This window comes from Ctenocephalides felis, unplaced genomic scaffold (genome assembly GCF_003426905.1).
Source record: "Ctenocephalides felis isolate EL2017-DRISC unplaced genomic scaffold, ASM342690v1 CF-g0.4_SCAFFOLD_01886, whole genome shotgun sequence".
NCBI lineage: Eukaryota > Metazoa > Arthropoda > Insecta > Siphonaptera > Pulicidae > Ctenocephalides > Ctenocephalides felis.
This window is the reverse complement of record NW_020538040.1, coordinates 10,017,598-10,032,213: the sequence shown is the minus strand read 5'-3', so window position 1 is coordinate 10,032,213 and position 14,616 is coordinate 10,017,598.

Genomic DNA, 14,616 nt, shown 5'->3' with positions numbered 1-14,616 from the left:
TTCTTTTGTGAACAATCAGTTCTATAAAAATTTCAAGCCTGCAATTTAATTCCTGTGACTCAAAGTGTGCAGATACAAATACTCGTCCCTGTTTTTACTTAAAAATTGAGGCAGACTCAAAAATATTTAGTGCTTTCGGTTCGGATAGAAAAAAAGAACCTTGACTGTTCTTCAAAACCAAAGCAATTAAAGTGTCTATTCTAGGCCTGGTTTCATTTCGACAGCTCTAATATTATTTTATTTTGATTCATAAACTATGTCTTGCTTTTTGTCGAAAGTAATGGATATATAAATGAATATGTATTCATCAATCAGAAGAAATTGGTCTGCTAACAAAACGTAAATTGTGACTGGCTATATTTTCATTGATTTACACCAGTAATGTACAGACATAAACCAGGGTTTATGTCTGTAAAAACTTTCCGATTTTGTATCTATTAGACACGAACAGAATATAAATTTAGGTTCATAATAACTTATATAAAAATAAGCCAAAACCGAAATTATATAAATCAATTATATTTATATTCTTAACACTTATGAAGTATGCAGTTTTCTTCCAAGTTTAAAGGGTCTTGTAAAAATAAATCTTGGGTGTCGTAACCATTTTTACTGTAATTTTTTTTATTTTTACAAGATGTTAACAGGTTTTAATTTGATATGCAATTTAAGACGAGATCAGTTTTTATAATTAGAAGTAACTTTAGAAGAGAATAATATTATGTAAAATATTATTTTTTGATTTTAAAAGATTTTTTTTGATTTTCTAAGAAATGTGCGCATTGACTTAGTTGCCAAACAAATTTATACAACAAAATGTTTTTGTTTTGCAATGTTTTTGGACGTAATGAAGTGAAAATTCGTATTTAATTTCAGTAAATGATTCGAAGTGAGAAATAAGAGTGATTTTATTCATCCAACCAAAAAATCTAAACTTCACTTAGTGGTTAACCACAAGTTTAGTATATAATATTTAATCTGTAACTAAAAGTCAGTAGCTAATATATGATAATTTATTATTTTAAAATCTTATTATTCTTATAACATAAAATATTTTTTTTTAAATGAAGCATTCGAACATATAACGTTTCAACGTACTTATATGTACTTTTAGATATGTTTCAAATGTGTAAATTTTTGTTTGCAAAATATATGCAATGAATTAATAATTATGAATATTTTTGAAATAATTATTTATTCAATAAAAAAATAAATAAATAAATAAACGTGGACGGTATTCGAACCCGTATATTTTATCTATGAATTCAAACGCAAAAAGTATGGGCAAGAGCCTAAACTGACTGAGCTATCGAGATAGAGTTTAAATATTTTATGTTGAATTACATTAAATGATCAAAATATATGAGCATTAGTCAAGTGTATTATACTTTAACAATGTTTATGAATATTTTTTTACATTTTAAATTAGTAATCAGTATAAATAATATATGGGCAAAAATGGATAATAAGACCAATCGAGATGTGTTGATACTGACTATTATTGAACGTGGTCTATTTATGAAAAATCCAAATAATTTTTATAATTTAACCACTTCTCATAGGCCTATAATAAATTTCTAACTGTTTGGTTTGACTATCAACGCTATCACTAAGCAAAGTTTCATCAAAATTGAAAAACTCCTTGTAAGGAAAATCTAAAGTATACATATATGGAGTAAAAATTGTCCAAAGCTAGTAGATTGGCTGGTAGATCCTTTTATCATCAATAGACACTATCAACTAATCATTTAAAATATTCAATGCGGTTTTATCAAAATTCAAGAAAAATAAACCTGAAGATCTCCTTGTTAGTCTGATTATGAAAACCTAAGGTACACGGATATGAAGTAGAAAAACGTCTTAAGCCAATGAATCAGTTACTAGTAGACTCACTTATCATCAATAGACAATAACTATCAAATTATCATTTAATATTTTCAATGCAGTTTTATCAAAATTCGAGAAGAATGATCCTGAAGTTGCCCTTGTTAGTCTGATGATGAAAACCTAAAGTACACGGATATGAAGTCGAAAATGTCTAAAGCAAATAGATTAGCTGGAAGAGTTTTTTGTCATCAATTGGCACTAACTATCAACTAGAAAGCTCTATTGTTCAAAACTTTAATTAATTTTTATAATGAAACCACTTCTCACAAGTCTATAATATTTTAAACTGTTCGGTTTGACTATCAACTCTATCAACATGCAAAGTTTCAGCAAAATCCAAAAAGAGTAAACCTTAGGTTCTTCTTGTTAGTCTGATTATGAAAAACTGGAGTGAGGTAGAAATAGTCTAAGTAGATCAGGTAGTAGACCCTTTTTTCATCAATAGACAATAACAATAGGGAGAATATATAATAAAGACAAATAATCAATTAGGAAGAATATATAATATATCAAATAGGAATAGCAATAACTATCATCTAGGGAATACTGGAAGTATTACGCGTGGTCTTATTTTCAGAACTTTAACTATTAACGAGATTTTCTGATTTTCCTGAAATTTTACGATAGCAACTCGCCTGTAGGCTACACCGTTCGTATTTCGAAGTTGCGACATATAAAAAAAAACTAAGACCTTCTAACGATGTATAATACTTTATATGTTTTCTTCACAGAAATATCGAATCGTGAGGAGTGTTGCTCCAACCTAACCGCACTTTGCATTTTGACAAGTTAACAACCACACAGATTGCTCTATACTATCTAAACCGTAAAAGATACAAAAAACCTTTGTTTGTACGAAAGATGCAGAATAAAATTACGAATAAAATGATATATGATTTTCTTGAAATTTTTTGATAGCAATTCGCCTGTTGGCCACACCGTGTTAATTAAATGATTGCTCATAGGCCTATAATACTAAAGGTTGACCATCAACTCTATTACCATGCAAAGTTTTAGCAAAATCCAAAAAGAGTAATTCTTTGGATTTACTTGTTAGTCTGATTATAGCAGAAAATATCTAAAGTTATCAGATTAGTTAGAAGACCTTCTCATCATCAACTAACCATCTCCCATTTTCAATGCATTTTTCGATCTTATTACAGAATCTAATTTTTAACGATGAATCCTTTATCCGTCGTAGGGTTCAAGTACACGAGTCGACATTGGGTGCATGAACCCTATATACGCCCCCGCAAATTCCTCGTTCCTTTCCCGGCGCCCTTTTCCCTTCATCCTCGACCGTTGTATCCCAAAAGGGACGCCGGCAACCTCAATGCGCCCGCGCTTGCGTACTCCGACTCCAAATCGTCGGCAATGGAGAAAATTTAGGAAAAATTGAAATATAGCAATTATCGAAAATGATAAATTGATAGTTTAGAATTTTAATCTTTAGCTATAGGAATGAAGTATTGGAAGTTTGGATTGTGTTCGAATTTTAAGGTATATTCGTCTTGGTAAACGTACGTCTATATAACTTAATAATAATAATAATAATATAATAATACTGAGGGCTCTTATAATTGTTATTGCTTAATATTATGATTATACTAGTTAATGCCTTATAAACATAAGAGATTTCAATATGCAAAAGGCTTGATGATCAAAGGAATCATGCTCACATATTTTTTTTTTTTTTTTTTTTAAAGTTAGTGCATTTTTGGGAGTATAAATAAATCTATACTTTGTGATCTTCTACATTTTAACGGTTTTTATTAAAATTTTCTCAAATAGATTTTTATATGTCAAAGATCAAGGGAACAGCAATTTTCCAAAATGTCTCTAATTGGAAAATCTTAAAAAAATTAAGCAATGAACAAATAAGAAAATAAATGAATAAATGAAGAAAAAATAAATTATTTTAATATAAACGTGATTCAAAGAATAAATGATCCAAAATGTAAATGATCCAAAATATAAATTAAATGATAAGAAAATAAATGAGTCAATATAGAAAAAATATATCATTTTAATATAAACGTGATTTAAAGAATAAATGAATTAAAATATTAATCAAATGTAAGGAAATAAAGAATTTAGAACACTAATAAGTGACAAATCAATAATCAATGTATATTTTGAATAGAAAATAAATAAATAAATAAAATAATAGATAAATATTAATAAATAATAGATTGTTAACTTTTTCAGTCAATAGATTAATAACTAATAGGATATTTTTTTATATAATTATATTGAATTCATAATAAATTATAATATAATGATTGTAATGTAATAAATTTATAATAAATTATAATGTAATGATTTATAGTAAAATATAATTTAATAAATTTAATTATAATAAAGTTTTAATGGAAATTTATGATAAAATTATAATGAATGAATAAATAAAATATAAATGAGTTACTAAACATGAAAATAAATAAAATATACATGTGGGCGATGAATAAATAAATAATAAATTTTTATATAAATAAAATAGTTTTTTTATATAAATAAATAAATATATGAATAAATGAAAATATGAATAAAAAATGAATGTATGCTCTATTTATGCAAGTATTTAAAAGTGAAATGAAAATTGTATTACATAAAAATTATAATTTATGAGATTGCAATCTATATGTCATTCTGGTTGAAAAATCAATCTTGTTTAAAAACTTCTATTCAAAAAATAGAAGTCATCTGATACAAATGAATTTAAAATAGATGATATTTTTATGATTTGAAAAAAAAATAATTTCAATAATCTATGTTTTGTCAGCTGATTCAATACTATTTTAAAAAATGAATTTGGATACTATTAAATACAAATATTTAGAATGTAAATAAAATTTATATTATATAGATAATTATATAATATAAAAATCATATTTAATGAGGTTTCATTGCAAATGTTATTATTGGTAAAAAACTGCTATTTAAAAAATAGTCCTCATATAGAAATAATTTTTTTAAATGTGTCTATTTTAAATTTTAATAATTTTAATTTATTGCAGATAATTTTATGATTTAGAGTAAAAAACGAGTAAATAAATAAATTTTAATAAACCATATTTTGTTAACTGATTCAAAACTATTTAAAAATTTCTCTCTTATTTAAAATTATATCTTTCTCTCTATTTTAAAATTTAATCGTTCAGTTATTCTTTATAGAAAATATGCATAACAATTTGTTTTTATTTGTTTTATGTTGTTTTTAGATTTTTTTTCTTCTATTAAATAATGAACAGCAATCAAAATTTCATATAATTCTATAAGCTATTCTTCTATGAGTGTTTAGAAATATGAATATTATTTGTATTAATTCCAATTTGTTTCTACAAACGCTTTCTAAACAATTTTTTTAAGATTTAAAAACATGTATTTTATTGAAAACGCTTGAAAATAATCCTGCAAATGAGATTAATTTTTATTTTGTAATTATTTGAAACTTGTCATAAATAAGATATCTATAATTTTTATACTTCTAGTTAAAACCGCTGACTTTATTTAATTTTCAATTATTTGAATTAGTAGGACATAGGTTCGTTTATGATTTTAGTTATTGTATCTAGAATTGCTCGAAAAAATTAGGGAATATATCCAGGATTTTTAGACTATTATGTAAATGATAATCTATATCTGCTCAAAAGTAAAGTTATGTGGTGTACGTTTTGTAAAATTTTACAAATTCTTTCAATTACTAAAATAATTATCATTACTATCGTTGTTGTTATTATTTCATTTGCAAGCATGTGAGTGCAAACTAAATGTCTCAAAAATTTGTATATAAACTTTGGTGTTCTGGTGTATGTGTATAAATATCGTTATAAATGTATCATTTACTGTCCACTAATTTTTTTTACCTATCACAACAAACAACGTACAACAATTCACTTTTGAAAACGCGTTTACGCCCTTCGCACTTGAACACCTAGACCTTTGTCATCTGGCTTCTAGCACTTCGAACAACCTTTTGTGACACTTCGAGTTGTGTTCGAAATATTCTAGTACTACTCTCGAACACAATCGATTGATTTTTGTTGTTTCTAATGATTAATTTTGGAAAAATCTTGTGTTTTTCCAAAATAACGACGATTTTTCGTCGAGTCGGCGTGCGCGGTTCCGTAAGCGAGATGGTACTGCCGAAACGTTGGCGGAGAACACTGATAGCGTCCGACATCTTTGCACAGACGCAGAATCGGGACCCGGGACATTAGAGCAGGGAAGGGAAAGGTAGACTCATTCTAAGGGCTACATTGTAATTGTCATAGTTTTACATGATATTGACCACGCGTTGGTTGACAACATTTATGTGAAAACTCGTGGTGCATGGCATCGAGCCTTAAGGAAAATTGCTGAAACTTCCCGTACCAAAAATTATTATTTTTTCAAAAACAATTAACATTTTTGAAAAAAATTTACTTCGAAAAAATTAGATTTTTGAGAAACTATAAATTCGACAAAAAATTACCTTTTTTGGAAAAAAAATTGTTTGGAAAAAAAAGTTTTTTTTTATTTTGGCATAGTTTGGAAATTCTGAACTGTTTTTCAAAGCAATTGTAATGCTTTAAGTGCATAGAGACAAAATGTCTAAGCGCGTAAGCGCCGCGTCGCCGTTTAACGGATAAACAATGGTACGGAACCCGGACAAACAAAGACGGAATGTAAACAAAATCCATACTTATTGTTAAAATATCTAATAATTTAATGTGCATATGTCTAATAATCATTTTTGACCGCCAAATGACTTTTTTTACTTTTTCCATTAGATCTCCGAAACCGCTAGACCTGCCTTTATAAAAATTTGATCAGTTCTTCATCTAGTCAATACAAGTAAATTTTTTTTTGAATTATTAAAATCGGACGCTCCGTTCTCTTAAAAACTGAGTTAACGTTTGTGGCACTTTTGCCTTGTATCTTCGGAACGGCTAGACCTGCCTTCGCTAATAACTAATCAGCACGTCTCCTTATCAACAGCAATCGAATGTTTTTTGAATAATTGAAATTGGTTGAACCGTGTTCCCGAAATCGTCGACAAAAATTTGTATCCGCACACACACACATACACACATACATCCATTTTTTCTAAGGTATGCAAAATTGTTCAGAAACCTCTAAAACGTAAAAATATATAAAAATTTTCATTTTCGATTTTTTGCGATTACTATAACATACCCTACGGGAAGTTAATAATTGTATTAAATAATTTCAAATAGATTATTTGTTACTAGGGTTTGTCGGTTTTCAAAAACCGGTTTTAAAAACCGGTTTTTTGGCAAAAATTTTGGAATTCGAAAACCGGTTTTTTAGTGAAAAAAGTCGGTTTTCACTGCATAAATGGAAAATGACAAATATAGCAAATATAAAAGATAGATGAAAGCGTTTTGATTCTTGAAATCATATCGGTTCAATAGCATTTGATATCTTATCAGTCTACAATGGTCTGAAAGGTATTTTTTTTTATTAATTTAGATTTTCATACCAGTGTACATTAAATTAAATCAGTGTGACTTCTTCTTGAAGAAAGTAACTTCATGTACTCAAACTTTGAAAAAAAAGAGTGTTAAACTCTAGAAGCCACAATTAAAGAACAAAAAACTTAGAATTATTATATCAGGTTTTAAAAACAATTAAGCATAATTTGGTCGCAAAGATAAGAATATTTTCAGGAAATTTTGTGAGGACAGGTCTAAGAAGCAATTTGATAGACGTTCTCAGTTTTTTGAAATCATATTTCATTAAACAGAAATACAATTAGAGTGTTTAAAATTAATTAATTAAAATTGCTCGGAACAGGCGATACCCGAGTTTGCTTAATTGCTTTTAAATTAAAATAGATATTAACAAGTATGTATCAACATGTATCTAATATTTTTATTTTTTTTTTTAATTCAATGAATATTTTTATAAAAAAATATTTTTTTTATTAGAAAATTTTCTTTCACTGTCATAAAAATTTTCATTCTTATATGTGAAAATGATGCATGAATAATGAATAATTATTTTCAAAGTTATTTAATCAAGATAAACTATTATTTTTTAGTTCTATTAATAAAAATTAAAAATAATTTTGTTTACTATCTGGTCAAATTGAATAATAAATTAATTCATCAATTACTGCTCTAAATTACACAAATATGCGGATAAATTATAGAATATTCGAGCAAAAATTTTATTTTCTATATAAATTCGAAAACGGTTAAAAATTTTAAAAACCGGTTTTTTGGTACTAATAATTATAAATCGAAAACCGGTTTTCTGAAATGTCGGTTTTTGTATAAACCCTATTTGTTACATACTGTAAACTCATAAATGTTTTTTAACTTGGGCGACGAGCGTATTGTATGAACAAGTTATGAGTACGTTTACAAGAGTCAATTCTTTTTAAGTTTGATTTTTTTTTGATAATTTAGAATTTTTTTTTTAACTTTGAAATTTATTTAAAAGTTTGAAATTTTTGGAATTAAAAAAAACGTTTTTCCTAAATATTTTGAGAATTTGTAATTTTTTGAAAATATTCGTTTTTTTTTTTTAATTTTCGAAATATTCTCTAATTTTTGTAAAAAATCTTTTTTTTTATTTTTTCAAAATCTAGTTTTTTTTGAAGTGATGAAAAAATTATGAAAAATTTCGAAAATTTGAATCTTTTGAAACTTTGAATTATTAAATTTTCTGTAAAAGCTTTTTTTGCACACCGTGTACTCAAGCAAAATGTTATTTGAATTAATCTAATCGGATGATCCTTTCTTCCAAAAACTACATAACCATTTTTACACCCTTTGCGCTCCATACCTCCGAAACAGCAAAATTGCCTTTTGCAAAAACGCCTCTCGATCAAGTACCGAATGTTTGTTCAATAATACAAATCGGTTATTCCATACTGTCGAAAATGTCGAGGGCATTTATTTGAACCATATACGTAAAATCTAAAATTAAAAATATTGGCACGGAACCCAAAAAAGTTTACACAAAATGTGTACCCATTATTAAAATCTCTATAAAATATCTGATAATTTGATGTACATATGTCCAATAAACATTTATGACCGCCAAATGACACTTTTTTTAACTTATTGAGAGTCCATAACCGCTGGATCTGCCTTCCCAAAAATTCTACCAGAAGTTCATTTCGTCAATACAAGTAAAAGGTTTAAAAAATCGGACGCTCCGTTCTCTTAAAAACTGAGTTACCATTTTTGGCACTTTTTGCCCCGTATCTTCGGAACGGCTAAACCTGCCTTTGCCAAAACCTAATCAGCACGTTTATTTATCAATAGGAATCGAACGTTTTATGAGTCATTCAAATCGGTTGAACCGTGTTCCCGAAATCATCAACGAAAATTTGTATTCGCAAAAACACACGCACACACACTACACACCCACACACACATCCATTATTTCTTATGTAAACCAAAATGTTCAGAAAGCTTTGAAACGTAAAGATATATAAACATTTTTTTACGTAGATCATCAATCATCTGCATTCTTCTTCTACCCAATTCTTTAAGTTCTTATATTTTACCTTCAACAACGTCATATAAAAAGCACTCTTTTTGCATGGGTCTGAACCAGTTTCCTTTTCTTTTGATGATCGTGCTCAGTAGAGTTCTTTTCTTCACCCACTCTCTTCTGCACTTCATTTCATATCTTATCTGCCGAATTTATTTAATTTCTATACGCCTCCAGCACCACATTTCAAAACTCTCCGTATAGTTTTCGTCGACCTTTTTCAGAGTCCATGTCGCGGATCCGCAAGGAGCTATACTCCATACGATATATATTATAAATATGATTGTTATGAAGCCTCCCTTTCGAGAGGCCATCCAAAAATTGTGCATGTAATGCGAAACATCAATATGAAGCCGAGAAATTTACTTAAATATATAAACTATCGAGCTGTACTTTGCAGCGCGAATTAGAAAACACAGATTCTTACTATACCGGAGAACTACTAAGAAGAATAATTACTAAGATATATGGTTTTTCTTAATTATTTGATAATATGTTATTGTTTGAACTTAGGGAAATATATAAAATTTTCAAATAAATAATTATTGCATCAACATATCATCATTTAATTTTTTTTTTGTTTAAAATTTGAATTATTTTCAAATGAAAAACTATGTTTATTGAACTTTTCAAACTATATAAAATTGTTACAGTTTTCAAATAAAAGTTAAGATCAGAACGTTTAAAAAAAAATATCATTAAAAGATGACTGGGTACGGTTGTGCCATTTTTTTAACAGAAATTACTTTGTTAATTTATCAGTTAGCTATGAGAAAAGTAAATTAAATGGTAATCTGACATTTGTCTTCGTGGAAATATTCAAATACTGCCTTCAAATACGATGCATCAGTTAAAAAATAAATCATACACGAATAGGGCGAATGTCATAATTGTCCACAACACCAGGACGGTTGTGACATTCATAAACTTCGGTTAAAAAATAATAGCTATAAACACCAAAATGGTTTATAAGGACTTTTAATGTCAGAAATATGTAATACAACACAACCTAACCAAACATATTTTTTAAACAAAGTTAACAAGAAATCTTTGTAATTTTTCTTCTCGTCTTGAATGTTCTCTTTTCATATTTTATCTTTGTTAAGTTAGTTTTTTATCTGTTTAATCTTTACCCAAAAAGGACAAGAAACACATGTCACAACCGTATCCAACCTACACTTTTGAAAGTAAATCATCATTATGACTGAGCTAAATTATCCAAGCAAAAACTAATTTCTGGCAAATAACTACATACTAATGTTCAACTTGTGGCAAAATAACAAACAAAGTGATCTATCTGTATACAATTAACAGTTATGATTAAAAGAATTTGGACATAAAAACTTACTTTTGACTCTTCAGAAGCAATACAATCATGTTAATGTAGGGCACTGACTTTATGCAATAATGGAAACTTGTTCGAACAAATATACTTCATCTTTCTCGCTTTTGATTTCCAAATAAGTATAGTTTAGCTGTTTGGACGACTGTCACTACCGTACCCTGGCACAACCGTACCCAGTCTCCCCTACTAAACGTTAGTTATCCTACATACAAACATATTCAAAAATTACGAGCATAGTAAACCCTTCTACAACACGGTAGGTTCTCTTAAAACGCGGCTTTCATACTAACGGGAGGATAAATTTTGACATCCCTCTTCATCATTATATAAATAAAATTACATATTACTTAAAATTAATTTATAAAAAATAAAATACTGAACTAAATAGTTTTTTTTCACATAGTTGCTAAATACTGATAAAAGCGACTACTGATACAAGAGTTTTAAAAATGTATTTCATAAATAGAGTTTTAAAGTATCAAAACATTTTTTATGGTATATATTAATTATTATCTCCACATTACAATAGAAAAGGCGTTATAACAGTTTCGAATAGATTCTATGGAAAACGTTAAATGAATGATAGAAAAATGTTAACGCACGCATGCTTTCTGGATGAACGCCCTTGAATCTTGCCGAGGCAGTGGTGGCCAAGCCATTCGGATAAAAGGTTTATGCGGTTTCTTCTTACTACTAATACTTTAATAAAATCGAATATTATATGTTCATATTTTAACAAGACATTCTGATCGCTTTAACAATAGATTGACAATATATCTATCATATAAGTGTATATGTATAACAATCTCAAATAAAACGTCGGTATATATGTATATTTATATATATATATATATATATATATATATATATACCTCGTATATATATATATATATATATATATATTAGTGTGGTTCTTAATATGGACATTTTCGAATTTTCTTGCTCCCAAGTGCTTAAATGGTACCAAATTTATAAAAAACAATTCTCTGAAAGTATTAGCTCTTAATATTGTCTTTTAGATAGAGCGCAATTCAATCAAAGTTTTGTATAATAATAGGAAATAGCATGATAAAATTATATTTACTTATATATATATACCCTTATTTATTACTATCAACTGAACTTTTACAGAAAAGGTAGGAATGAAAAAGCTCAAAATGGCGGGTCAAAAGCCCCCTACCAGATTTTGTTAATTTACAAAAACACACCGTTAGATGGCGACACAATTAATTTAATACTAAAAACATATGAATATATTTGAATAATTTGAATAATTACCAAAATGTTTTATTAGATATTTTATGACCAAAAGACACAGCTCAATATTACAATATGATTCGTAGTTTGTACTGTAATTTTTATTATCTTATACAACAATATTTCTTATATAAAAAAATTAATAACAATAATTGCTCTTGATATATTGTTAAATAATAATGATTTCATATACTTAAATTTATATACAAAATTTCATGGACATTTTGTTGTGTATTAGAAGATTAGCTCGGAAATAAAACACATTTTTTTTTTATGAAATAATTTCTCCTTTTTATTGAACTCACGAATTAAATTCAATTTTAACATTTACTAATAATTATTATTACTGCTCAAAATATTATTAGTAAACCTTGTAATATCATTAGAAGTATATAAATCTAAAAATATTTAACCGTACTATTTTTTGCAATCTTTCCAATTTATGGCGTCACTTGAAATATTTTTAATAAAAGTTTATAGTGTAAAATAAAAAAATATTAGATTATATAATAAAAGATTATAAGATTAGATTATATGATCTAAGATTAGATCATATAAAACTAAGATTTTTTCAAAAAGTTGAAGCAAGTGCAGAAATCTTTGGAATTGTTTGATATTCATAATTTAATTGAAAATGAATAAATAAGATTTTTTTCTAAATTTTAAATGAAATTGAATTTGTTGAATATGCAGTTTTATTCGTTATGTTTCGTATTTAATTTCATAAAAATATATATAAGAAAATTTTTTGTGTTTTTGTGTTAATTCATTTTTTTAGATTCTTTCGAATTTGAAACTTTATAGACATTAGACAAAACTAAACACTTACATTAACGTTTAAAATTAAATTTAAAATAGGGTAGGGTACAAAAATCCAATTTGTCTTTAAGTCATTATACTGCCTAAACCAAATGAACTACATCAGAACATAACATGTATCAAATAAACAACTATCGAACAATGTTCAGTAAAATTTCCAGGTAGTTCCTAATTACAAAAATATATTTTTTTACTATTTTTCTAAAATTTGTGATATGTTTCTATGTGCTCCATGGACAGGGTAAGAAGGGACAGCCAGGTAACAAAGAGATATAACTTTTTTTTCTTCATTTTAAATGGTATTTTCAAAATGAGAGCAACTGTATTTATCCAATGTGAAATACAAATCTTATGGAAATCTTTTTATAAAAAAATTATTGTATATAACCTTGATCTTGTATTTTGACAGAAATATTTATCAGCATATCTCAAATAACTATACATTTAATTTATTTCTTGTAAAATTGTTTTTTTTCTGATTTTACTTTTTAATTTATTATTTATTATTGTTTGCACCTTTGCCAGTGTACAGGTTATAATTGGTTCTTTTTACCCTACAAACACATGAGTTTTTTTATAGATGCTATATAAAAAAACGGTTGAATCTAACTTAAAAAATGAACATCTTACAAAATATTTAAATAACATTTACCTAAGAATTATATTTAGGTATTGTAAACTAAATTCAAGATATTAAAACCAAAAAAAAACTCTTAGTATGAATTCTTAGTATCAATTGCGTTTATCTTGCGTGCGGAGTAAAAATTAAGGTGCTGGTTGGTTATATATTTTTTGCCATCTACTTTAAAATAGTATAATTTAAATTTATAAAATATAATAATAATAATTTTATACTCGGCTTATTTTTAAGATTATTATGGTGAACTTCTTTACCCGCGGACCTTTAAGCTTCACTCTGCCCTATTTTTATTTATTTTTTGTTTTGACTTTAGAACTCACGATAATTTTAGAACATAAGACAAACAAAATACCTCAATAAATGCTTTAAATTAAATCCAATCAATATAGTAATATTTATATAAATTTCGACATAAATTCATATAGTCCATTTTCTTAAAAATATTACGCATTTTATCTTGCTATTAAAGTATTCAACTCAAAAATTAACACCAACATCCACCAAACTATTTTCGGCCGATTATTTTTTCGGCCGTTGGAGATCAAATCGTGTCGTTCGAGCGAGCTAGTCCTCCGCTTATCCCCCAATCGAGAGGGGATTCTGCCCCATTCGGACAAGTTCTTTCGCACACACGGAAAAAGAAAAACAAGGAAACGGCGTCGGGGAAAAAATGCGACGGAAATGTACGCATACCCCTTGTAAAATATAGGTAGACCAGATCGTATATATGTATGTATGTATATATATATATATATATATATATTTGTGTGTCTACGTATGGATACAGGTGAATGTAATATCGTGATCTTTTTCAACTTGTTAAATGAAATAAATTGGACGTTTACGATAGTTGTGATTAGTGTAATTTGAATTTTGTTTTGTAGTTTTAATGATCGTGTTATATTTTTACCTGTATAAGTATAAAGAAGTAAAAGTCTGCAAAAGTAAGTAGGAAGTTAAAACATATAGGGTAGTGTAGGGCTTAAAGGTCCGAGAGTAAAAAGCTACTACCGCCGATATATTATAAACAAGTGAAGTTAGGAATTTTTTAACAACAATATTTGAAAGTAGAGGGAAAAAGATGTATAACAAGCCATTATCTTATATCTTACGACATAGCTATCAGGAGATAAACGGCCATATTTGAAAATCCCTA